Source organism: Castor canadensis, chromosome 1, assembly GCF_047511655.1.
Source record: "Castor canadensis chromosome 1, mCasCan1.hap1v2, whole genome shotgun sequence".
Taxonomy (NCBI): domain Eukaryota; kingdom Metazoa; phylum Chordata; class Mammalia; order Rodentia; family Castoridae; genus Castor; species Castor canadensis.
In genome coordinates this window covers 127,521,444-127,549,069 of record NC_133386.1, presented here as the reverse complement: position 1 = coordinate 127,549,069, position 27,626 = coordinate 127,521,444, and the positions used below count along the sequence as shown (strand labels likewise).

The 27,626-nt window shown below is 43.7% G+C and overlaps 1 protein-coding gene and 1 pseudogene across 13 annotated transcripts in view; both read right to left on the bottom strand.

The window, feature by feature from the left end:
* Positions 1–27,626, bottom strand: part of Tenm4 (teneurin transmembrane protein 4) — a 2,881,475-nt gene that overhangs the window by 1,673,027 nt on the left and 1,180,822 nt on the right. The gene's annotated exons all lie outside the window — the stretch shown is intronic.
* LOC141416356 (U6 spliceosomal RNA) lies at positions 8,704–8,801 on the bottom strand (annotated as a pseudogene).

Genomic DNA, 27,626 nt, shown 5'->3' with positions numbered 1-27,626 from the left:
CATAACCCAAACTACCCCTGGGCCCTGCATACTGGTAATCATAGTTCCCCAACTTACACTTTATGGGGAAGCTGAATTCTCCCTCTTATTCAGCGCTTGACCAAAGCGCACTGTCTTCTTGCTCGTTATGGTAGGTATAAGTTTGGCAACCTCCGTTGCTGCCACAGGCTTTGCAGGGGGAGCTCTTGGCCATAGTGTTATTTCAGCAAGGGACTTTGAGGAGCACTTACAGATCACCCTTGAATCCACCTCGGCCTCACTGGCCTCCCTTCAGCGTCAGCTTACCTCTCTAGCTCAGGTGGCCCTCCAAAATTGTAGGGCCTGGACTTCTTAACAGCCAAAAAAGGGGGCACCTGTTTCTTCCTCCGGGAGGAATGTTGCTATTATGTCAATGAGTCCAGAATTGTGGAACAAAATGTCAAAAGGTTAACAGACTTGGCCAAGGATCTCCTAAGGAGACCCAGTAAAAACACCTTAACCAACCTGCTGAGCTCTCCTCTCGTCACCTGGCTCCTGCCTTTCTTGGGTCCTTTGCTTATGCTCATTACTCTCTGCACCCTCCTACCCTGCTTACTATGGTTTCTCAGATCTCAGGTGAATAGAATCTCTAACCAAACTTTCAACCAGCTTGGGAAAAGGAAATTTTAACCTTTGGAGACTGGGTGTATGCCATTATGAGACTTGCTACTCTGACGCCATCTGCCAACTAACCCTCCCTTCCCTACGCCACCCCTTGACAGCTCGAAGAAGCCAGAGTGAACACAACGCCCCCCTTCCTTAACAAACAAAAAAGGAAGGAATGTTGGCAGTAATGGTGCCGATAGGTTTCAGTTCTTACTGCACCCTTAAGCTTCTGTTTTCCAGGGTCATGGCCCTGCCTCCCAAGGTCACAGTCCTGCCTCAAGTCTAGCTTGAACCCTCCTCCTGCTCCAACCTCCAATCAGCATGAACCACAAGATCCTAACCAATCAGATCATGCTGAGTCTCACTGAGGGGTAGTTAAACCACTGCCCCTCTCTCCCTGGCTCTCTTGGCTCTCTCTGCTCTCTCCCTCTCCCACCTGGCAATAAAGAATCTCTTGGCCAGATCACTCCTCTCCACGTGGTCATTTTGGGGCCTATATTTCCTTACAGAGGGGAGGGAAGAGAAGGAGAGAGGAAGGGGAGGAGAGGGGAAGTAGAGGATAGGGAAAAGGAAGTGGAAGGAAAGGAAGGGAAGAGGGAAAGGGAAGAGAAAGAGAAAGAGAAAAGAAGTGAAGTGGCAATAAAGAATCTCTTGGCCAGATCACTCCCCTCCACGTGGTCATTTTGGGGCCCATATTTCCTTACATTTGGTGCCATGACTCGGGGAGGGGCTCCCCACTAATCTTGGTGGGACCCCGATTCCGACTCACCCCACGACCACTCTGAGGATGTGACTGGCCAGGACTCATCCTCCCAATTGTCCTCGCTTGCATCCAACACCGGACATTCTTTGGTGAGCCCATATACCGCTATTGGGCTCCCATTGCGGTCTCTCCCTTTGGTGTCTCTGGGGTTTCAACATTTCCCCTTTCTGATCATCCCTGGGACTCAGACGGTGGGGAAAGATCTCCCTATCTGCCACAGGCTTGGGTCTATTCTTGTCGTCCTTGGCCCTCGCAGGCCACCCTCCAAGAAAAGCCTGGCACCGGGTGACCCATAGCCTCCACGGGCCTTTTTGGCCTGCAAACCACCTGAACTCAGCAACGGCTGGGTCACATGCGCTTTGCATTTTCTCTAGGATGTCAGCTCACCTTTCTGTCTCCTCCATGGTCTCATCACGTGTCCTCTGTCTCTGTCTGCCTTCCCCTCCCTGGGCTTGCTGGGACCCTGCCTCCCATGAAAAACCTGTAGCATGCTACCTTGTGACTTAAGTTATTCCAACTAGTTTGCCAGGCCTCTTAGTCTAAAGTAACTTTAAATCAGCTGCTTTACAAAAGTGCTTGCAAAAAACTGCAGCTGCCACACCTACGCTCTAACTCTGCCCCCACAAGGGGAGGAGGGAAAGCAAACAGGCGCACCTGTGCACAGGATGCCAGCTCCTGGACACAGCAAAAATGCCTGCCATAGCTAGGAAAATCCATAGAGAGGATCCAACAAATCCTGGACTGCCAGCCACATGTGGCGATGGCTGTAGCCCGCCTCCACTTCCCCTAGAATAAACATGTGCAGAGTACACAGGAAGGGGGTGGGTGACAGGCCACAGGATCAGGCCTAGGCAGTCAGGGTCATTTGTCCCAGTTGTGTGTGGAGGGAGTGGTGCCTTGCACAAGTCTTGCTCCTAGCCCCACCTCACACCTCAGGGCATCAGACCCTTGTAAGTCAATTGTTAGCTCAAAGTTATAGTTACAGAAATAACAAAATAGACATTACTGTGGTCTCTAAATTTCTCATTTAGAATTTTCTATACCTTTGGCCTCAGCATAAATTTTTCCCTCCAAATATTAACACTAGTTGTCCCGTATGGCACTGTAATTGGCCTGAAATGCCCTCTGAATGCCCTTCTCTAACTTTACAAATGATTTCTTTGTTAAAAAGGTAGCCTTTATTAAAGAGGCTGCCTGCTTTTAGCTAAAAGACAGGATCCTAACATATTGTTCTTTCTAGATGGGACCTGCATCTTCCAGTCTTTGGCTGGTAAATGTTGGAAGCTTTGTACTGAGGCCTGGCCTTAGTATGCCTTGGCTGACCAAGAGAAGTGGCCTTCACAGGGTTCCTTAAATTACAATACCATACTCCAATTAGACCTTTTCTATAAAAGTAAAAATGGTAAACTGAGGTCCTCTATACAAATTTCTGTCATTAGAAAAGCAATGGGTTCTGGCCCAGGCCACTCAGGTTGGAAATGATTATATGGCTCAAGCAGTAGAGTGCAGCTTTACAAGCATAAAGTCCTGAGTTCAAACCCAGTACAGCCAAAGTAAGAAATAATAATAATAATATTTGGGGCTGTGGAAGTAGCTCAATGGGAGAATGTCTGCCCAGCATGTGCAAAGCCCTGGGTTCAATTCCCCAGCATTACTAAAAAAAATTTAAAAAATGGTAAAGAAGATAAGTGGCATTAATGTCACTTCAGCCATCTCATAGTGGAAAAACGTAGTTTAACCTAGACCATTCTTCAAGTGAGGAAACTGAGGCCTAGAACAGTTCAGAGACTTGCTCTCCAGAGTGTCAGGGGTCAATGTAAAAGAACAACTTTACTTTACAGCAAAAACCTATCAGAAAGCATACCATGGTGGACTCAGAGTCATAGGTGAGAGAGGTTCTCCTCAAAGATAAATTTCTAACAGTCAGCCCTAGATATTCATAAAAAACTCAGACTGTGGCTGAAGGGAAAAGTCATTGAGCCATGTAATACAGCTAGCCATGTCTGTATTTATGGCTATGTCTGTATGTCCAGGACCTTACTAACAGGAGAGAAAAAGATAAGAGACACCATGGCCTCATGCTGCTCTCAGAGGGCCCCACCTGACTGGGGCCTGAATCCTGAACTTGCTACCATGGTGGACAGGAGGGGCACTTCTGCAGAGAATGCTTAAGGGGGGACAGCCCGGGAGACAGCCCCGCCCCCAACTGGGACCCTGCCCTCTGCTAGGGTAACCACTGGAGGTCTAAATGCCCCCCATCACCAGATGGAAGGCGAGGTGCCACCTCCTGTGGATTGATGGGTCTAAGCCTCCTGGCCACACTCCACTTCTTGGCATCAATGTTGAGGAGCCATAATGGCAGAAAAACAAAAGGTTATTTTCCTCCTAGGCAATGGAGCCTGTTTCTCTGTTTTACCTTTTTCTCCTGGTCCCCAGTCCAATGACAAAAGTTATCGTTCAGGGCAAATCTGGCCAGCCCCTAGAGCGCTAGTTTACCTGGCCTCTGGCCTACTCTTGGGGAGACCTCCTCTTTTGTCACTCTTTCCTCATAGTACCTGAAACTCCAGTGTCCCTGCTGGGACAGGATTTACTATCTCAATTAAAAGCTCAAATTCTCCTCCCCCCAGGCAGCTATCTCTGCTGCCCCCTCCTTCAGGAACAAAGAAGATTCCACAGTGTGGACTGATGAGATGAGTGTAGGGTGAGCCAGGACGGCCCTCCCTATTCAAATAAAACTCAAAAATCCCTCACAGTTTCCACACCCAAAACAATATCCCCTCAATCCTGAGGGATGATGAGCCTTATGCCTATCATAAATTCCTTAAAACAATAAGGGCTACTAATTAGGTGCTCCATCCCCTATAATAAATTTAAAATTCTTATAAAAGTTAATTTAAAAATACAAGTTACAAAGTAAACAACTGGAAAGGATATAGATAGGTAATAAATGTATTTTTTGAGAAGTTAAAGGAAAAAGGAATGGTTTTTTGGATGAGAAGGGATTTTGCAAAAAAGGGTTCATCCTAAAGATTGTTTCAAATAGGAAAGATGAGGACAAACCATCAAAGGGTTTAGTATGTTGTATGAAGGTCTGAGTAAGTTTAAAAGTGTATAATAAAAAACTTCAACGTGTGATAAAGTTGAATATAATCTAAGAGTTGCCTAAAAGATTTTTAGGGTCATGTCAAACTAAAATCAAATTCTCTATGTCTATGAAATAACAAGGTTATCTTAATATTGTTCTGCTCTGAGTAACATCTACAAAAAACCATTACAGAGAAAGATTTTACCAAAGAAATTATTCATGTTTTCTGCTGATCTTGTCAAGCTTTAAGTACTACTATATCAGAGTTCATTTATGTGTCTTAAATGACCACCTTGTAACAGTGTTATCTAAATATGTTACAAACATTTAAATGTTAAAGGTGTCAATTTATATAAAATAATGAGCTAAAGCTTTCTTTTATCCAAGAGTGTTACATTTAAATCCTGACAGCCCCTGCCTCCCATAGGTCACCTATCTAGATGTGGTCTTAAAGGGACAGACTCACTCCCTGAGTCACAAATGCATCAAACCAATCTTCCATTTCCCAACCCCCATACCATAAGACAGCTTACAGCTTTCCTGGCAGTTAAAGGATTTTGCAGAATTTAGATCCCTAGGTATGCAGTCCCTGAACAGACACCTTTTCATGCTCCTCCTAATATTCCTATTTGGGTCTTAGATAATGTATGGCCACCCATTTCTCTTAGAAAAACTTGCCTCCAACAGACTCTGCTCCTCTGGCTGACTACCTGCCTTCTCAGGGAACTTCTCAGAGAACTTACAGACCAGATCCTGTCCCACCCTATAACAATTTCTGTTAAACCAGGGCATCTTGTTCTCAAAAAGGATCTTCTACCCTCTCCATTGGGACTTCAGTGGACCAGCCCTCATCTGGTCATTCTCATGACACCCACTGCTGTCAAGCTCAATGGGTTCCCCAATGGCGGCACCTCTCAAGAAACAATTAGAAAATGGAGAAGAGAATTGGAGGACTCTTGAAATTGTCTAGGGAACAACATTTCACAGTGGTTCTCCTGGCCAATGCCCATCCTAATGCCTATGTTCTTGCTCTCCTATTCTTAAGCTTCCTCCCTTGTATCATACTACATGTCTGCTATTGCTAATCAAAAATTTAACCAGTACAACTGGTTGGTATCCAGGGATACCAACCTCTCCAAAATGCCAGGATAGTTGGCTGATACCCACCATGCGGAGGTCGGAAGATTAGCTGAGACTCTTTACAACCTGTGGCTACAAGGGAACTTCATCAACTTCAGGGAAGAGGAAATCTTCATTTTCGGAGCCTGGGTGTACGCCATCATGAGGCTCAGCACCCCAACATTGTTTGCCAACTAACCCTCCCTTCCCCTATGCTGCACCTTGCCAGCTTGAAGAAGCCAGAGCAAACACAACGCCCCCCTTCCTTAACAAACAAAAAAGGCAGGAATGTTGGCAATAACGGCGCTGATAGGTTTCAGTTCTTACTGCACCCTTAAGCTTCTGTTTTCCAGGGTCATGGCCCTGCCTCAAGTCTAGCTTGAACCCTCCTTCTGCCCTAACCTCCAATCAGCATGAACCATAAGATCCTAACCAATCAGATCATACTGAGTCTCACTGAGGGGTATTTAAGCCCCTGCCCCTCTCTCCCTCGCTCTCTTGGCTCTCTCTGCTCTCTCCCTCTCCCACCTGGCAATAAAGAATCTCTTGGCCAGATCACTCCTCTCCACGTGGTCATTTTGGGGCCCATATTTCCAACACCCTCCCCTCCCTCTCCTCTCCTGTCCAATCCTCTCCTTACCTCTCTCTTCTCTTTTCTTTTTCTCCTGGCACTGGGGTTTGACTCCAAGCCTTGGACTTCCTATGAAGGCTACCACTTGAGCCAACTTCCACTCCCAGCCTTCTTTTCCTTTAGTTATTTTTCAGATATGGCCTCAATTTTTGCCCAGGGTCAGCCTCAGACTGTAGTCTTCCAAATCTCCACCTCCCAAGTAGCTGGTTGCAGGTATGAGGCACCATGCCTGGCCTTCATGATGGTTTCTACAACTGTTATTTTCCTCAAATGCAAGAATACCCAGATGTACATGTCACCTTCCATCTCCCACATTTATCCTCATAAAACAACCTCTTTTTCCATTCTCTTTCTTACATTTAAATCTCTCCTTCTGGAATTCAGGATCTATTGTCAGCAAAATCTTCTAAAATTTTCAAACTTTTTTCTGAACATTCCCTTAATTTTTTTGATCTTACAGAAAACTGCCATGCCCCAAGGATTGTGCTTCTTATGAGGCTCTCTTATGTAAGGATCTTATTCTCATGTGGGCCTTACACCATTGGGATGAAAGCTGGGATCAGTGTCTTCCAACTAATATTCATTCCACACCATTCTCACTCCATCTTCCAGGACTGTGCCAGAGTTGGCTTGAGCTGACTTATGAGAGCCAACACTGCACATCTCTCTCAGCTCTGTCTTTCATAATATTCTGTTTGGAGCTTGGAAACTCCACTGTGCAATTTACATTCACAGAAATTGACAAACACTACAAATTGAAGTTGTTTGTTTTGTTCTCCCAAGAGCTGGTTATTGGCATACTGCTGCCATGCTCTGAAACACCCTGCTGTGGATCTTACCACCCTGCATTCTTGGTTCATTATCAGTGTCTCTGACATTACTCTGTGTGAGCACTTGAATATTACATATAATCCGTATATAGATAGATAACCTTCTTAACATTCTGATCTCATTTCTATGACCTTAATCCTCTCCTCTAATTATTTTCCTCTCTACTCTACTGTAGACATTCTCTGCCTAGATCTCCATAGATCTTGTTTTCTATAATTGCAATATCTCCATAACTTCAACTGTATGCACCTTACTCTCTGACTATGGTATCTTCACTTTCCAGATTACTTCCTGTAGTACTACCAATGCCAACAATCCTTTGACCTTACAGGACCTCCTATCCCTTTATCTAAATACTTAATCTTTCTCCCTCTTGCATTTGAAACCCTATGTCTCTCCTTTACATAGCTTAAATTCCTTGGCCAACATAATAATCACTTCTTTGCATAGAAGCTTAACGTCCTGACCCCTCTCATTGTTTGTGGAATTCACTGGGCAAGTCCCTTATTTAACCCAATTCTGGACCTATTCCATGCTTGTACTTAGCAGGAGAATGAATAAAGAAAAAATAAAACAGAACAAGACTGAGTCTTCTCCACCTTAATTACAGAGTTCAGATTAGCAATGATGATTGCCAGATATACTTATATAACTATATTCCATCCATGTTCCCACTATCCTAGCAATTCTTCTTCATATATCATCAAGTTTTTATTTTTAAATTAAGCTGCTCTCATTGACAAATCCTATTGTTTGCATTTCTTTCTTAGCGGAACAAACAAACAAGAGTCTTGAGTAATCCTCCTTGTAGCTACCACTCAATGCTTGGTTCCCTTTACATTTAAACTTTACTTTGAATAAATTATCTGGCATTGTCTCTGACACATTCCTCATATATAAAATTCTCCAAGTGATCTTCTATACTCACCATACCACTGGAACTGCTTAAATAAAACCTCCAAATCCAGTGGCCAATTCTCAATATTTCTATCCTCCAACAATATTTGAAACAGTGAATCATTGTTTTCCCCTTAACAATATTAGGCATCCATTGTTCTCCTGCCTTATTTTTATTCTTTCCCAGTCCTTGTTACTAGGTATCGTTCTTCTCGCTGACTGCCTAGGTCTTGAGTAACACAGAGTTCAGTCTTTGTTCTTTAGTCTCTAGCTGCCCTCACTTGCTGTCTACTTTAGATATATGGGTTAGAGAACATCTGTGAGGCAATGACTCTCAGATTTATAGTTTCAACCCAGAACATTTGTCTTAACTCATATCCAACCATCTACTCAACACCTGAACCTGAGGGTTTGGTAACTGTTCGAAGCTAACAACCTCCAAAGTGAACCCCTGTTCTTGATTAGACAGTTTCTTAGGATAAATTTTTAAAAAATCAGTCTTATTTTTGTTCCTTTATTTGAATCGCACTCTACTTTCCATTCATAAAATGATCTTATCCTCATAATATATCTTGATATGAGTACTTCTCTTACTTGATCTCATTTCTTACCAGGACCATTAAACAGGTTCTCATTGCTTTTCCTGGTTCCACCTTTGCCCTTTGCAATCAGAATTGTTAATTATGTATTAATAATAATTATTAATTAGTGATAACCATTATTATTAAATCAGCTGTCAGAATTACTCTTTTTAAAAATATGGAATGCTTCACAAATTTGTATGCTATCCTTGCACGAGGGCCATGCTAATATCATTCTAATTTTATTATATGTGCTGCTGAAGTAAGCACCAGAATTACTCTTTTAAAACATAAATTAGATCTTGAAATAACTCTTAAGTGGTTTCTCATTGCCAACATAGAAGAAAGATTCTTTGCCTTGGTCTACAAGTTCTTGCTTGATGGATATTTATCTTTCTAACTTCTTATTTACTATGTTCCTTTTGATATTCCTCTCTCTCACTCCCTCTCTCTTTATCTCATAGTTCTCTCATTATTGCTTATTTCAGTCTAATGTACTAGATAATCAATTTATTATGCTTGTAAAGTGTTCCCTTGCTACAATGTAATTTCTAAAAGGAGGAAATTTGGTATGTATAGGTGCTTTCTGTGTAGTTGTATATGTTGTATTCTGAATATCTTCAGTGAAGTATTTGGCATAAATACCTCTGATGAAATTTTAAAAAGTGCATAGCTATTAGAAAAATCTATTTTTTCTCCTTCAACCCCAAATAATTTTGCCTATTCTTCAATTATTTTATTATTTAGAGACTTCACTGCCTGGTTTTATACCACAATAAATTATGTTTGAAATATATCTCAGGTTTTGGATTATTGATTTATTTGTTTTTATTTTTGGCAGTCTGGAGTTTGAATTTGTGAGGCAGGCACTCTACCTTCAGCGATCTAGGCATCAGCACTTTTAGCTCTGATTATTTTGGGGAGATAGAGTCTTACTTTCTGTTCAGGGTAGCCTGGACAATGATTCTCCTTTTGTATACTGCCTGTCATCACTGGGATGACAGCTGCACTCCACTATACCCAACTATTGGTTAACATGGGTTCTCCTGAACTTTTCAGTACTAGGTGGCCTTGAACTATGATCCTTCCAATCTTAGCCTTCCAAATAGCTAGGATTGCAGACATGAGACACTGACATCTGCTTTGTTGTTGAAAGGAGGTGCCCTTTGCCCCGGCAGATCCCCATAGCAGAAACCAGTAAAGGTAGTACAGGATGTCCCATGCAGGATAAGATAAACAGGATGGGGGCAGATGGAATGTGAGGAATGTGAGCAGATTGCGAAAGATGACTAGAAGTACGAAGTACGTGCAAGATGTGCCCTGCCTGCTTGCTAAATGTAACCGCATGCGTGAATACTGACCCTTGAATCTATAGGCTAAGAAGTAATGTACTCTTAAATGGATAGGCTGGAAATGTATGTGGTGTTACAAACTCATTGGCTATGTACTGCGCGGGCTTTTGCTGTAACGGCTGGTAGGGGCCTATATAAGATATTCCCTAAAGAGGCTCGGGGTCTTGTCTGCCCAATTGGACCTGTGTGTCTGTGTGGGAGCTTGACCCTGGCTTGCCAGCTCAATAAACTCTGCTTTGTTGATTGCATTCACGTGTGACTCTCTGTCTCTCGAAGGAATAGGATTATCGGACCCTAACATTTGGAGGTCCCACCGAGATACCCTTTTTCGAGAAGGCAGACCGTCCACGAGAAAGCAGAGGTGCTTCCAAGTCCTAGGCATTGGGAGAGTCTGAGATTCTCATTTGGAGGGAACTAATTGGTAGATGATTGTTCCCGTTTGGGCCGCGGCGGGGATTTGGCCAATCCCCGGGGAGAATCATTCTGGGAATCTTGTTAAGGGGACCACAAGGTCCTGCTGGGAGAGGCTTTCCTCTCATTTGGGCTCGAGCATTTCAGGAATCCTGGCGCCAGGTGAAGAACTAATTGAACTAGTTGACTGACCACCCGTCAAGTTGACGCCTTTCGGCCTGATACCCAAATTGGACGGTGAGGAGGTTGAATGGGGTGCGCACCAGCGTGAGAGAAGAACCGGTCCAAGCGAGTGGTGGAGAGTGTTCTGTGTGTGTGGAGTTATTGTTGCTTTCACCCTTTTTGTTTTATCGCTCCTGGCAGTTGCTTCTCATCCCACAATGGGACAGGGACAAGCAACCCCAAAGTCTTTGATTCTCTCTCACTTTCCAGAAGTCAAAAAAAGGGCATTAAATGCGGGTCTGGTCATTAAGAAAGGTAAGTTCGACACCCTCTGTTCTGCAGAATGGCATACCTTCAGAGTCGGATGGCCCATTCAAGGTTCCCTCTCCCTAGACCTGATCACTAAGGTCAAGGCTGTCGTTTTCTGGCCAGGCAATCAAGGCCACCCAGATCAGGTCCCCTACATTTTGGTTTGGGAAGATTTAGCGGGGAACACCCCCCTTGGTTAACAGCTTTTCTGACTCACCCCTCCAGTTTGGCTCCCGGGGCTAAAACCCCAGTCACGCCTGCCTTGGTCATAAAAGAGGAAGAGAAACCTCCCCTTCCCTCCCTGACCAGTCCTCAAAATAGGATACCCTCTTTACCACTCCCGGTCTTACCGGAGAGTTCCCACCTTTACCCATCCCTCGTGGGGGTAGAGGAAGATCGGCCGCCCACATACGTGACTCCCCCTGGTCAGGCCAGTGCTCCGGAGGAGGAAATTTCCTCATCCTCCTCAACAGTACCGACGGCCGGAGGAAGAATGGGTCGAAGACTCCGCCCCCGAGGGGTACGGGAAAGGGAGGGAGAAGATGGGCCCTCCTCATCAACACATGGGGAGGAAACTGTCCCCACATTTCCAGTCCGGACGGTAGGCCAAGGAGGACCGGGAGGGGGGCAACAGTTTCAGTACTGGCCCTTCTCCTCCAGTGATCTATATAACTGGAGGACGCAGAACCCACCCTTTTCAGAAGACCCTAAGTGTCTCATAGATCTCCTGGAGTCTGTCATGCATACACACTGCCCCACATGGGACGACTGTCACCAGCTGCTCAATACTCTTTTTACGACAGAGGAGCAGGAGTGCATCCTCCACGAAGCCAGAAAGAATGTCTTGGGGGACAACGGGAGACCCACAACCCTCCAACTGGCCATAGACGAGGCCTTCCCCCTACGCCGCCCTGATTGGGATTTCGGGACCACAGAAGATAGGGAGAGTCTCCGAATCTACCGCCAGACTCTTATAGCAGGTCTCCGAGCGGCCACTAGGAGGCCCACCAACTTTGCAAAGGTAAAGGCAGTTGTCCAAGGGGAAAACGAAAGCCCGGCTGGTTTCTTAGAGCGCCTCTATGAGGCACACCATCAGTACACCCCTATTGACCCCGAGGCAGAGATCCACCGGTCTGCTGTGGTATTCTCATTCATTAATCAGGCAGCTCCAGACATTAGGAGAAAACTCAATAAACAGGAAAACTTAGGGGAGATAACCATTAGGGAAATGTTACAGATAGTGGAGAAGGTCTTTAACGCAAGGGAAACTCCAGAAGAAAGGGAGGAAAGGCGGAGAAAGGAAGACAGGGATGCCCACGAGAAATTGAGAAAGGAGGACAGGGAGTTCCAGGCTAAGGAGAACCGAAAGCAACAAAGAGAGATGGCCTGTATTTTCCTAGCAGGAGTCTGCGACCAACCCAGGGAAGGGGGCCACGCCAGGACCCCGGATAAGGAACACTGTTTTTACTGTAAGGAGACTGGGCATTGGAAGAGAGAGTGCCCTAAGTTAAAGGGAAGAAGAGGGTTTGGCAGGAGACCGGGAGGTAACTGGGAAAGGGAACGAGCAGTAGAGCAGGCCAGAGTCCTTCTAGCCGGAGAAGAGGACTGAGGGAGACGGGGCTCGGACCCCCTCCCCGAGTCTTGGGTAACTGTATGTGTGGAGGGGAAGCCGATGGGGTTCATGGTGGATATCGGCGCCCAATATTCGGTCTTAAACAAGGCATGTGGACCTTTGAACAAGGAATGAACAAGTGTCGTACAGGGGGCCACGGGTACCCAGTTATGCTCATGCACTACCAAAAGAAAGGTAGACTTAGGAAAACACCAGGTCACACACTCCTTCCTGGTCGTCCCTTAGAGCCCTGCTCCCTTGCTCGGACGAGACCTGCTCACCAAAGTAGGGGCCCGTATCTATTTTGAACCAGATGAAATAATTGTGACTGACCGGGAGGGGAGCCCGATACATGTACTGTCCCTATCATTGGCCGACGAATATCGACTGCTTGAGAGCCGACAGGAGCCAGGAGGGGACACAGCCCAATGGCTAAAAAAGGTTTCCCACGGCCTGGGCAGAGACTGCGGGAATTGGCCTCGCCAAACACCTCCCTCCCGTAGTTATACAATTGAAGGCTTCCACTCTTCCCATTCGGGTAAAACAGTATCCTATGCCCAAAGAGGCTCGAAGAGGCATAGCCCCTCATATCCGCAGGCTAATAAAGGAAGGAGTACTGCGGCCTTGTCGGTCAGCCTGGAATACTCCTCTGCTCCCCGTCCAAAAGCCGGGAAGCGGGGACTATAGGCCTGTGCAAGACCTGCGAAAGGTAAATGAGCGGGCGGAGGACATTCATCCCACTGTACCGAATCCCTATACCTTGCTCAGTCACCTGCCGCCCTCACAAGTATGGTATACAACCCTTGATTTGAAAGATGCTTTCTTCAGCATTCCATTGTCAGAAATCAGTCAGCCGCTATTTGCATTCGAATGGCAAGAGGATGGGGGCCGGACTGGACAGCTCACTTGGACCAGACTGCCACAAGGATTTAAAAATTCTCCACCCTGTATAACGAGGCCCTGAGCCAGGACCTGGAGCCCTTTCACCAGAGTCACCCGCGAGTCACTCTTCTACAGTACGTCGATGACTTACTGTTAGCAGCAGAAACCTGAGAGGAGTGCAGCGAGGCTACTGAACACCTGCTAATGGAGTTAGGTGAGCTGGGATATCGGGCGAGTGTCAAGAAGACCCACATCTGTAAAAGGTCAGTGACGTATCTGGGTTATCGGATCACGGATGGGGCAAGATGGCTGACTGGTGCCATGAAACAGACTATTTTGACTATTCCACCCCCCACATCCACTAGGGGAGTGCGAGAGTTCCTGGGCTCGGCAGGGTTCTGTAGACTCTGGATTCCGGGATTTGCGGAGATAGCCAGACCCCTATATGAGGCCACCAAAGAGGCTCTGGATTGGAGGTGGGGAGAGGAACAACAGCGGGCCTTTGACCAGCTAAAGGCCACCCTTCTCCAGGCCCCCGCCTTGACCCCACCACCCCACAAAATCGTTCACTCTGTTTGTGAATGAAAAGAAGGGGGTATCCAAAGGAGTCCTGGCCCAACAGTTAGGTCCTTGGAAGAGACCCGTGGCATATCTTTCCAAGAAATTAGACGCAGATCACTTTTGCAGATCCCGTAACTCTGAACCCTGCCACCCTTTTGCCCAACCTGGAACTACAGACACCTGTCCATGACTGCAAGGAGTTCCTCTCCAAAGTTACCCAGGTATGGGTTGACCTAAAGGACACCCCACTGTCCAGCTGTAAATTAAACTGGTACACTGATGGAAGCAGTTTTGTCCAAAATGGAGTCCAAAGGGCAGGGGCAGCACTGGTTGACCAAGAAGGAAACACGGTATGGATCAGTGCCCTCCCACCCGGAACCTCAGCCCAAAAAGCAGAATTAATTGCCTTGGCCGAGGCCCTGGAAAGGGCAGAAGGAAAACGAGTCAATATCTGCACCGATAGCTGCTATGCTTTCGGTACCATCCATGTCCACAGAGCCATCTATCGTGAAAGGGGATTTCGCATAGCAAAAGGGAAAGGCTTAAAAAACCTGGCCGAAGTCCAGCCTCTATTAATAGCAGTGGAAAAACTGAAGGCAGTGGCAGTGATGTATGTCCCAGGCCATCAGTCTGCAAAGACTCCGGAAGCTGTCGGTAACAACAGGGCAGATCAAGAAGCTAGGAGAGCAGCAATGGTGAGTCCCTCGTGGTCGCGGCTATAGATGTGCCTGTCCCCGAGCTCCCTTTGCTACCTCCGCGACCAGAGTACTCCTCGGAGGATTTCACTTGGATGAGAGCCCACTCCCTCACTAGAAAAAGGGAGGATGAATGGAGAAGAGACTTGGAAGGCAAGCTAATCCTGCCCGAGAAACTCGGCCGATTCCTGTTGGCTAACTTACATAAGTCTACCCACTTGGGGCGGAGAAAGTTGCTAGACTTGCTGACATCTGCACAACTCCGATTTCCGAACCAGACCACGGCCGTCCGTCAAATTGTGGAGGATTGTGCTAGCTGTACAGCTATGAAACCAGGACGAAGGGAGGGGCACCACACAGGTATTCGGGAATGGGGGAGGGCCCTGGGAAGAAGCTGGGATGTGGATTTTATTGAAGTAAAACCAGGGAAGTTTGGGTACAAATATTTGCTAGTGTTCATAGATACCTTTTGGGGCTGGGTGGAGGCATTTCCTACAAAGAGGGAGACGAGTCAGGTAGTGGCAAAAGCCTTACTAGAGGAAATCATACCCAGGTACGGGGTGCCTGAGGCAATTGGGTCAGATAACGGTCCGGCTTTCGTTAGTTAAGTCCTGCAGGGACTAGCCCAGGCTATGGGGGCCAACTGGAAACTACATTGTGAATATAACCCCCAGAGCTCAGGGCAAGTAGAAAGGATGAATCGGACACTAAAGGAGACTTTAGCCAAATTGGCCCTGGAGACTGGCGGTGATTGGGTGACACTCCTTCCCTTGGCCATCTTCCAAGTCCGGAACTCCCCTTATGTCCATGGGCTAACTCCCTTTGAGATCCTGTATGGGGCTCCACCCCCCATCATTCAAAGGACCTTAAGCCCGGGACTAGGTGATCTGGCCCCAAATTACCTGACTATGCTACAGGCTCTAGCTAAGGTGCAACAACAAATCTGGCCCTTAATTCAAGCGTACCATACTACTGAGAGGGTCCCAACTGTGGAACATGGCATAGTCCCGGGTGACATGGTATGGGTTAAAAGGCATCAGTCCAAAACCCTAGAACCTAGATGGAAAGGACCTTATGTTGTACTGCTTACTATCCCCACTGCCCTCAAGGTTGATGGAATCGCACCACGGGTACACCACTCCCATTTGAGACGGGCACGTCCTCAGGAGGAGCAGGGAAATTGGACCGCACGACAGCATCCCACAAATCCACTCAAGCTCCGGCTGATACGGAATGCTCCAGAAAACAAAAACACCCAAGATGCTCCGCAGCCCTCCTAGAATGGGATCATCACCTGGGTCCACTACACCCACATCAGACCTGCGGACCCTGTAGCTGTGAAGGAAGACTTCCTGTCAACAAGAAGGGTGTCCCACCACAAGGACAATTCCTTCAAACTCAAACTTCAGCAAACTGGACCTCGGTAACCTTATTCCTTTTTCTAACCCTGTCCACCACTTGCTTGGGGCATACAAATCCACATCAACCTTTTAACCTGACCTGGATGATTGTAGATGTATCCACAGGAGACATTCTTAACCAGACCTCCAAGGTGATCCCTCCCAGCACCTGGTTCCCAGAATTATACTTTGACTTGAGGGCCTTATTCACTGGCAGGGGACAATGGGATTTGTGCCAAAGTTACTTCTATGTCTGCCCCGCTCCCCAACCCAACCACGGAAAAAAATGTGGAGGAATCGCAGACTATTATTGTAAGTCATGGGGTTGTGAAAGCTCAGGGCACATATAGTGGCCACCCCCCAAACAGGGGGACCTTATTCAGTTAAGTAGAGTCTCTCAATCTGGTATTACATACCACCAACCTAGACCTATAAATAAGGGATGCCCAACTCCCCCCAATTGTAATCCCATTATGATAAATTTCACTGATTTAGGAAAAAAGGTGACAATTTGGGAATTGGGTAAATCCTGGGGAGTCAGACTCTACAAAACAAGTCATCCAGGAGCCCTTTTTTACCTTGTGGCGTGTGCGACAACCAGTCTCTACTCTAACAATTTGACCTAATCTCGTGTTAAGGCCTAATCCTGTGTTAAAGCCAGAGTTATCCGAGGCAAAATTGGTTCCACGCACAACTCCCCAGATGCCCCTGAACACCACTCCCAATGACTCTCTGAGTCCCAAAGCAATACCCCCAGAACCCACAACCACCGTTCCCTTCACTGTACCACCTAGCCCCCTGGAGACCTTGCTGTTTGCTACATTTGAGACCTTGAATAGGATAGCCCCTAATCTGACTGAGGCTTGCTGGCTTTGCTACAGCCCTTCACCCCCTTTCTACGAGGCTATTGGAATCAATTCCTCTTTTGTAGTCAACACCACCACTCCAACGGGTTGGGAGGCCCGACCTGCCAGCCTGACCATGACTCAGGTCAGTGGCCAAGGGACTTGTGTAGGGCAGGTCCCAAAAGGAAATAAAAAATTGTGTGCTACTATAATTGAGCACCCAAACTGGAATGCCTCCCATTGGATAACCCCGGCCGGAGGCACCTGGTGGGCATGCTTGCTGAATGGGCTGACCCCCCACTTGGCTGGATCAGTCTTTAATGTCTCCTGGGAATTCTGCCTGATGGTGCTAGTGGTGCCTAGAATCCTCTACCATCCAGCTGAATATCCCATTCTTTACTGGTCCAACCGCCCCTGGGCAAAAAGGGAGCCCATTACCACCCTAACCATCGCTACCCTATTTGGAATAGGCCTGGCAGGGGTGGGTACCAGCATAGCCTCTCTGGCCACTCAGCACTCCAGCCTCACCTCCCTCAGGGCGGCCATCGATGAGGACCTAGACCGTATTGAAAAATCCATTAGCCACCTTGAAAAAGCCCTAACTTCCCTATCTGAGGTAGTCCTCCAGAACCGGAGGGGACTGGACCTACTGTTCCTTAAGAATGGTGGCCTCTGTGCGGCTCTAGGGGAGGAATGTTGCTTTTACGCTGACCACACCGGGGTTGTTTGCGACTCTATGTCCAAACTTCGGGAAGGCCTAGAGCAACGAAAAAGGGAAAGAGAGGCCAGGGAAGGCTGGTTCGAATCTTGGTTCAACCAGTCCCCTTGGTTAGCTACCCTCCTGTCTGCACTAGCAGGGCCGATAGTAATCCTCCTGTTACTGGTCACCATAGGACCTTGTATTCTAAACCGACTGGTGACTTTCATCAAAAACCAAATTAACACTGTCCAACTTCTGGTCCTCCGCCAACAATACCAGGCTCTTCATCCCCTTGAGAATGATTCCTCAATATAGCCCAAAGAAAAGGGGGGGATGAAAGGATGTGCCTTTTGCCCCAGCAGATCCCCATAGCAGAAACCAGTAAAGCCAGTACAGGATGCCCTGTGCAGGATAAGATAAACAGGATGGGGGCAGGTGGAATGTGAGGAATGTGAGGAATGTGAGCGGATTGCGAAAGACGACTAGAAGTACAAAGTACATGCAAGATGTGCCCTGCCTGCTTGCTAAATGTAACCGCACGCATGAATACTGACCCTTGAATCTATAGGCTAAGAAGTAATGTACTCTTAAATGGATAGGCTGGAAATGTATGTGGTGTTACAAACTCATTGGCTATGTACTGCGCGGGCTTTTGCTGTAACGGCCGGTAGGGGCCTATATAAGATCTTCCCTAAAGAGGTTCGGGGTCTTGTCTGCCCAATCGGACCTGTGTGTCTGTGTGGGAGCTTGACCCTGGCTTGCCAGCTCAATAAACTCTGCTTTGTTGATTGCATTCACGTTTCTCTGTCTCTGGAAGGAATAGGATTTTCGGACCCTAACATTGTCATTATTGTTTTATTTTTTGTCTTTTTGCCCAAACTAGTGTTGTCACATTCCCTATCATTTCCCAAATGACTTTCAAATGAAAACAATTCTTTTAAATATCAACTGCATGTATTAGAAACTATCAACTTTCAATTATGTGCTAGACACTAAACCACTAAAAATCACTTAATTCAAGTGTAAATTAGTCATAGTATCTACTTAAAATTTCTCATACGAATGAGAAAAGTGTGGCATAAATTAGGCACTTTTAGGATATAATGAAAGTAAGTACACAATTACATTTCAGGTGAATGAATAAATGGATGAGTGAGTTAGCCAGCACAACTAAAAATAAGCCTTCGCTTCCTAGACTTTAACAGATTCTCATTGAAAATTAGTTTAATATTAAAGTCATTTTATTGAAATTATTTTGCTTTTCATTTTGAATAAAGTGAAAATCCTACTGTTTTTTCTGCTACATTTACATCATATAAGTGAGATAATTACATTATTATATGACAATATCTTGGTGAGATAAGAAAAATTTGATTCAGATTTATGACAGAGGACATCCACTTTGGCACACAGAAGAAGGGCCATGAATATTTAGTATACTTGCATGTTACATTCAGACATAAAAGAAGTGTGACAGATTAAAGAGAGTTAGATATTTGCTGTGTTGTTCTTAATCTAGTCAGTGCTTTAGTCTACAACTCAAATGATTTTCTTCTTGTTCCCTTTAATGCATGTCATAAAAAAGGTGAATTCTATAACGCTTTGGAAAATTGAATTATATGATACTGACTAGAAGATACAACAGGATTAAAAGCATTACTAAAGGCATAGAAATGCCCCTCATCTGGTATGTAGACCTGACACTATAGAGTTGAAATGTTTAATAATCATATAGGTGAAACTGGACTATCCATAACTGTTCAGTACATCAGATTTCTATGGTTCCATTTTAAGCCTGCACCATTAATTAGTACCTGAGCACAACAGCCTTATAGCAACTGGCTTTCATAATGTCCTCAACAAGTTTAATCCAAGGAATGTTTCAATCACTTTTCTATCACATTCACCTCACCTAATCAAGTTCATCCTGAAGCTCAGATCTTTCCATTATGAAGTCAAGGACTCCTGGCATAAAAGAGTCTATAAAGCATGGATGATTGCCATAAAATGCCAAGGAAGCAAAGGCTCAGCCATAGTTGTAAGCCACGATAAGCTTTTCATTAAAATACTGTGAAAATCCTAATGCCTGAAGCTTAACTGAAAGCAGCCCAACGTAAAGGAAATGATTAGATCCTTCATTTTACATGTAATCCCAGCACCTGGGAGGCTGTAACAGGAAGATTGCAAATTTGAGGCCAGTCTGAGCTACATGGCAAGAACCTATCTCAAAAATCAATAATGATATATATGTTGATTTGGTGAACAAATAAGACAGGAAGCATGAAAGAATTTAGAAAACATGTTATACAAAGTTAAGGAGCACAAATTATAGCAATGGTACAAAACCACTTGTGTGTATGTGCATCAGCACTATAAATTCACTTTTAATCAGAGAAGATATAAAAATTAAACTACTTTGACCACTTTAACTTGACAAGAAGTATAGAGCAGTGAATTTCCCATCAGTCTAACTTACTTAGATCTTGTCCTTGTGCAAGTGGCTCAACTTTCTTAAGTCTCATTCTGCTCAAAAATATAAAGATTGCTGGGCGCAGGTGGCTCTCGCCTGTAATCCTAGCTACTCAGGAGGCAGAGATCAGGAGGATCATGGTTCAAAGCCAGCCTGGGCAACTAATTCATAAGACCCTATCTCGAAAATACCCATCACAAAAAGAGCTGGCAGAGTTGCTCAAGGTGAAGGCCCCAAGTTCAAGCCCCAGTACCACAAAATATACATATATATTATGTAGCGTGCTCAAAGCACTGGTGGTTGTGAAATTAAATGACATAATGTGTGTAAATTCACCAGCATATGGTTAAGTGCTCAGTAAGTGCTACTAATCTTCCTTCTTTGGGACAGCATGAGGAAGAAGCTTAACCACTGGCCTTAGCAAAAGAACAGTATTTCATAGTCATCAGTTCTGTGTCTGGGGATCTGCCAAGCAGGGATTGCAATAGCTTGGCTCTTGTCATTCATAATCAATTTGAGATCTATAATAATAATAAATACTGAGGACTTGCTCTGTGCCAGACACTGTTAAGAGTATTTTCCATGTATTAATTCTTTAAATATACACAAAACCATGAGTTTAGATTATATTACAATTTAAATCTTACAGATGAGGAACATGAGGCAAAGAGAGGCTACAGAATTTTCCTAAACTCTTGTAGATAAGAAGTGGCTTAGCCACAGCCTAAATTTAGATATAAAGTTTCAGAATCTATGCCTCTCTTTTAGCCTATCCCTTAGTAAGTATAATGGTCTACATGGTAGTACAGGTGAGGAAACAGAAATACCCAAACATTTATGATGTTTGATACTGGAAAGCTTCTTACTGTGGTGCACCATAGCTTCTGTACTATGCAAATCTAATGTGGAAATACATCTAATCTGTGCTGGAAGCAGAGGGAAAGCCTGCCTTGGCTGTGGTGTGATGGAGTGGAGGGTGTCTCCTGGCTTTCTGTAGCATGTGGTTCAGTGCTCCTAGCATTGAATGGGAACAGAAACACCTCATCATTATGACTTTGTATGTATATCCTTTTCAAAGACCCCTTTCTCCATAAACATCTAAGGACGCCCTGTCAACTTCCAGATGACCCTAAGCTTCTCAGTATGTTAATGCAGGAGATAGCCTGGAGCTTCTGAGTTATCAGTCACATTCAAAGAACCTCCTGTATCCTCCTCCACACAATTTAGCCACAATAGGGTCAACCATGCTCTGTACACATCACAAACACTTCACACAGCTATGCTTTATTGCTGTAAAACCACTTGGTGTAAAGACACCTGGAAAGCTGGTGAACTCCTATTTATCCCTCTATTATGGCTGAAATATCACCTCTTCTGTGAAGATTTTTTACTGCTCCTCCTGGAAGAACTAATCTCTATTTTCCTGCCCTGGAGTATCTTTATTTCAATGTTTGCATAAATCACTTTAATGAATTGCTTTAACAACTATCTCTTCCAGTCAGATGTGAAATATTCCAGAGAAAGAACCATCCCTCATTCATCTAAATACTGCTACTGCTGGTGATTTGCTTGGTACAGAATCATTTCTCAATAAATGTTTACAGATTGGCATAGGGTTAATTATATTGTAAGCTCATCTGGGGGAGATAATACATCCTTTATAACTTCCCGAAGAGCAAACATTAAAGATGTTAAAAGAATCATAAAAGAAAAATAGGTATAAAAGAAATAAAGGTATCATAAAAGAAAAATAGATAAATAGCATACCTATTTATCCTAAATAAAGCACTGAGAGTTTGACAGGATTACTTTTAAATGTTCAATTATGTCAGTGCTAGAGATGGAGGTACAGAGATTAGGACAGAGGTGAAATTTGCGGGTCTTATACATATAGATAGATGTATGGGTATAGCTATATGTTTGATTCACATTTTAGCCAACTTAGTAGTTGTGAGAAATATGGCTAAATGTAGATTTTCTACATTTTTTCAGTTTTAAAGTGGTCATAAAAGTACTTATCACAAAGTCAGCATAGAGGTAAAGGGTTATGTCATAATTATTTGTTAGTGTTTAATATGGATCCTGGCTTTTACTGTGAGTTTGTTCAATAATGTCAAATATCGTATAACTTTCAAAAATAACAAAATAATAGTGATGGGACATTGCTCTCAGTGAGTAGTGTAGGATGATCTAATAGATAAAAGCATCTATATTGGTTTCAGACAGATTTTTTTTTCCTCTTTAGGAAGATGACTTTGGACACAGCAATTTGGGACCAAGCAATCACTTGGCTTAGATTCTATATGATGCCAGGACTAAGGTAAAGAAGGGATACGGACTACAAAGAAAGGACAAGAGTCTTTTGGCTGTCCCAAGATTAAGAGGAGTAAAGAAGAAGACTGAATGGCAGATATTTTTCATTATACCTGAAAATTATGTTTTCACTACATATTTTTTTTTCCCTTAAGGTACTGGTATTAGAACTTAGGGCCTCACATTTGGTAGGTAGTTGCTCTATCACTGGAGCTACTCCATCAGCCCTGTTTTGTGTTGGTATATTTTTAAGATAGGCTCTTGTGAACTGTTTGTCCCAGCTGGCTTCAAACCACCATCCTCCTGTTCTCTGCCTCATGAGTAGCTAGGATTACAGGTGTGAACCACCAGCATCCAGCTTCACTAGGTATTCTTAAATAAGGAAATATGTAACCCAAATTGAAAGCCATACTTTTTTAAATAGGAGTCTCCTGTAACTAAACATATCTTTGAAGTATCCTTCCTAAAGTTTTCAAGATCAGACCAGGGATGTCTCTTATAGGCGATATAGTACATTTTCCATTTGGTTTTCTTACTCAGTTATTTTTCCATTTATGATTTGCTCATCAACAAGTAAATATTTGTTGTGTGCCTGTGATATGCTACACATGGCTGCTAGGCAGTGGATGTTGCACTGGTGGACAGAACTGACAAGGTCTTTATCTGGCTGCCTTCTCATTCTAGTAAAGGAGAAGCAAGATTAATGAATCAGCAAACCAGAGAAATACAGATAGTGATGAGCACTAAGCAGAAAATGTGCTAGTGAGTGGGATGGAAGGTAGCTGAGCTGGGAGACTTCAGACCAGGAAAGACTCACCTGCTCAGACACTATGAGACAATATCTGAAGGACAAGAACAAGGAGCTATTTGAAGAGCTGGATGATCATTCCCAGTGGTGAAGAGCAAGGGCAAAAGCCTGAGTGGGAAAGTCTGAGAGCATTTTAAGACTCAGAGAGGTCAGCTCAGCTAGAACACAGCCATTGAAGGGTAGAGTCAATATTGACTTTCTTTACTTCTAAGATGCATGAAGTTGTATCCCTACTTTTATCCTTAGCCATATTATGAGTTTTCCACCAGCCAAAGTCAACCTCACGTATTAACTCCCTGGTTTTTGTTTCTGCTTGCATTTAGGACTCATAGACTTTGCTATGTCCTATAAGGCTCTGGTTTCTATATCTATAACTCATGTTCTGATTCATTTCTACACTTCCTTCCTTGCATGTTCAGATCCAGCCACACTGTGTTCTTACAGTTCTTCAGATATTTTGGAAATGCTCGTGCCTCAGGACCTTTGCATCCCCAAATATCCATATGGTCAGCTCTCTCACCAACTCCAGGTCTCAGTTTTCTTTATCTTCTATAAAGCTCCCTTGACTCTCCTACCTTTGCCACTCTCTATTCCTATATTTACTTCATTCTAATTCCTTGATCATATAAAGATATGATATTCTATTATATATGCTTATCTCTCTATTGTCTACCTCATCTACTTTTATCTAGGCATCATGAAGGCAGATTCTTTCTGTTGTTTTTAACCCCCAATAACACCACATATGTATAGAATACACATATGATGCATTAATATGGCTTGTGTATATTTTGGTAGGCTACATGACACATGCCAGAGTATGGTAGGACCTAAGAAGATGGAACTTCTTACAGGAGAGTCGAGAAAGACTTCAGAGGGTCATGTCATATAAGCCAGGTCTTGGCAGATAAAAATTCATTCATGAAGTTTGGCAGAGAAAGAAGAAAAGGAACGGAAGGAAGCAATTTGATTAAAGGAAGCAGAATGTGAAAAGGTACAAAATGGATCACTGCAGGGAATGATAAAGGTGAGATGCTGCTTAGAGTAGACAAAGCGTGGAGGATGCAGATTCTGTGAGGAGACTGAGCAGTGGTGAGAACCACTGCAGTAAGATAATGGTATGTTTCCTCACCTTAGGAAGAAAAATTATGGTATCCTTTGGGTACCAGGGGCCTGGTTATAGTACATTCCATTTATAAGGTGATTTCTTACTCAGATACCATGAAAAACATTTGTTAGGTGATCAAGAAGCTAAGGGGAATCATCTTCCTTTTTTATAGATTGGCACCATTGGCCAGGAATTTGCATGTGTGGCTATAGTGGGGGTCCTCATCTCTGTCACTGCCCAATAGTTCTACAGCTTATCACACTATGGAGATTATGTTTTTGGTCTGGAGCTTTGGTATCTCTCTGTTCTACAGACACTAAGCCTGTATCAAAATTCTCCACGCAGGAGGAAGAGTTGTGCAGTTTCTCACCTCCTTTGACCATCTTCAGCAATGCACATACATACTGTTTTGCTTCTCCACTAATACATTGCAGCACAGTGGAATAAATACATAATGGTGATATGCAAAGACTGTTTGCTTCTCTGGTGAACACAGAGAAAACTACTATCTCTCTTCCGTTATTCTTTTTTTTCCCCTGTGATTATTTGACTGCCAAGGAAGGTAATAACAGAAGTGAGCCCCACAGATGGTACTTTGATATCTAATCAGCCTTCATAACTGCCCACCCAAGGCCTACAGATGTTCCAGAAAGATGTAGATCTATACTGGCAAAATGTTTAAATTAAAATAATAACAATGAAAGAAAAGGAAATGAAAAAATAAGGCTCTGGCAGATGTTAGATTTGAGACTGGAGTTTACAGTTAATTTTAAAAGCAAATTTAACACTAATTTAGACAGCATAAAGATAGAACAGTGTTGCATTTATGTAGCACTTTGGTAATTTTTCTAAGATTGTCTACATCTGCCTGGTGGTATGGCATGATAGTTAATAACATGCCCATTGGAATAAGCCAACCATGAGTGGATCTGAGGCTTGGTTCTACCAATTAACAGTTATGTGACCTTGAATAAAATGCTGAAGTTCTCTCTTCCCCCATTTTCCAACTGTAAAAGTACGATGTTATAGGAACATCTACCTCCTAGAGTTGCTAAAAAGTTGAACAAGACACTGTGTCTTGTGTAATCCTTTAATGTGTGATCAATTCTACCCTTTTTCTCTTTCTAGATCTATCATTGAAAGAACTTTGCCTAGTATTACAGTGATAATGGATCCTAGGTCTGTATATTGGTATAACACAATTTACTCCGAACTCCTAGCAAACCCAGGCAGCTTAAAGGGTAATTTTAATGGAAAAAGTAAAGGAATATGTGAGAATCATTTTCTCTCTCTCTCTGTTTTCTTTTAATATGTTGGTTGGTAAGACAGGAGCTTCATTTGAGAGCTAGATTTGTCTTCTGTCTAAAAGGCTCTTCAATCCAGGGCAGAGAAAGGTCTTATATCACTTAAGGTATCAATGGGAAAAATGAAACATTTGATTTCTTTCAATTTATGTAAGGAGGTATCAGAAACACACAGGAATTGTGGGCAGAAGAATTGGTCAAGAACAGCAGATGAATTTGGCAGAAGAAGGCCTCTCTGCTTTGTATCTCTGGAACAAAAACCTGGGAGTTCTACAAGTCAAGCACAAGTTGAGAACTCACATTACTTATACTGGATACTTTCCTATATATGCTCCTTACCACATGAATACCCAGCCCATGTTTGATTGCTTCATTAATTCAACCAATGTTTGTCCATGAAATACTAGATGTGTATTATTCCTTGGGATAAAAGCATTTTAAAAACTCAGGTTGAGTCTTCAACATCCTGTCTTTGTGAAGGAAGCAGACATAAAACAGAAGTCTCATGATATCATGAGAATACAGGAACCCAAAGGGAGTGTATCTCCAGTGACATGGAGATGGTTCTCTCACTAAGAGGGAACTCACTAGCTGCATCCAGAATCTCAGCACCATGACAAACAGTGACTTTATTCCATTTCCAATGAAGATACTCTGACCCTGTGGCATTGAAGGGATGGAATGGAGTGAAGGTAGTCGAATCTGTTGGACAAAAAAAGATTGGAGAGAGCAAGGCTAATGCCTCTGGCTTCCATCTTACCACAGCATTTCTGCCCACTTTCCATCATTTTGCCAACTCCAGTTGATCATGTAAAGGTAGAAATTAAAGCTAATTAGCATGCAATAGCTTTCCTTCTTGACCTTTTGAAATCTACATTGAATGCTCATGAGGGGACCTGTTTTGTAGCAGTTAAGAGAGCTATAGTGATAATTAATACTGCATTCACTCACACATGTCATTGTTATGTGTCTCTGTACTAACTTGGTTTGTTATGAAAAGCATCAAGTAGGCAGATGGGTTTTGTATATGAGAGTTTGGAGGAGTGTGGCCACAGTGCACAGGTGGGATTAGCATTATGGGAAATTCATTGTCACTAGTATGTAAGGATTTTCTTAGTAGACCTCTAACATCAGTTACATCTCTTCCATGTGCCAGACACTTAGGTAGACACTGAAAATACAGCAAAGAAAAAAAATAAAAGACATCATTCTGGCCTCTAGAAAATATCAACCACGTGATAGGATATCAAACTATTCCAGTATAACTGTAAAATAAGTGTGGGGTGCAAAGAAAACATAAGGGAGAAGCATTTGGGAGTGAAGCAGGGCTAAGTTAATAGCAGTCAGGTGTGTATGAATTAGTAAGTCAAATTAGGAAGGAGTTTTAGTGGCAATAACCTTCCAACAGGGAGCTGCTAAAACAAAGGTATGGCATAGGGAAGCACCATGATGAGGACATATAGAATCCCTGTATTGTTCAAGGGCCAGTGAAAGCCAGAAAGTTGCAGACAAGGGGAATGGAAAGATGGACTCAGCATTCATCAGTTCATATTGGTTTCACAACAATCCTGGAAGCCATAAACCATTATTTTTTTCTTTTACAAATGAGGAAACTAAGATCAGAAACAAGAGGTGACATTAAACTTTTCACTTGTCAAATGGGGAACCAGAATTTGGATCTAATCTTCCTGACCCTAAATCCTTCACTGTTTCCACATTTCATGCTGCCTAGATATAAAACAAGTGACTATGAAATGTGAACTTTCCAGGTCATGATACTGAAGCAAACACGTTGCGGTTTTAGCCTAAATAAACCTGTAATAATTCTTTACTATTTCATATTTCTGCAGCAGAGACACTTCTTACACTTTGAAATGTCTCTGAATAGGTTTAGTAGATCTCTTCCACAGAATTATAAAATCAAGTGTTATTATGACTTCCAGAATTTATTTCCCTTTATAGTACTGCCTCTTTTGAGAATCTAGGGACAATTAAAATAAAGAAGACAGAGGGAATTAAGGAGAGCACATACTCAATAGTCATGGATGAAGTGAGTATGTGACACCAAGCCTGACTCAAAGGGGACAACACAAACACTTGAGTCAACTTTTGCATTGATTCTATTCCATGCTGAGAATTGTGGGTGAAAGAGCGCACATATAC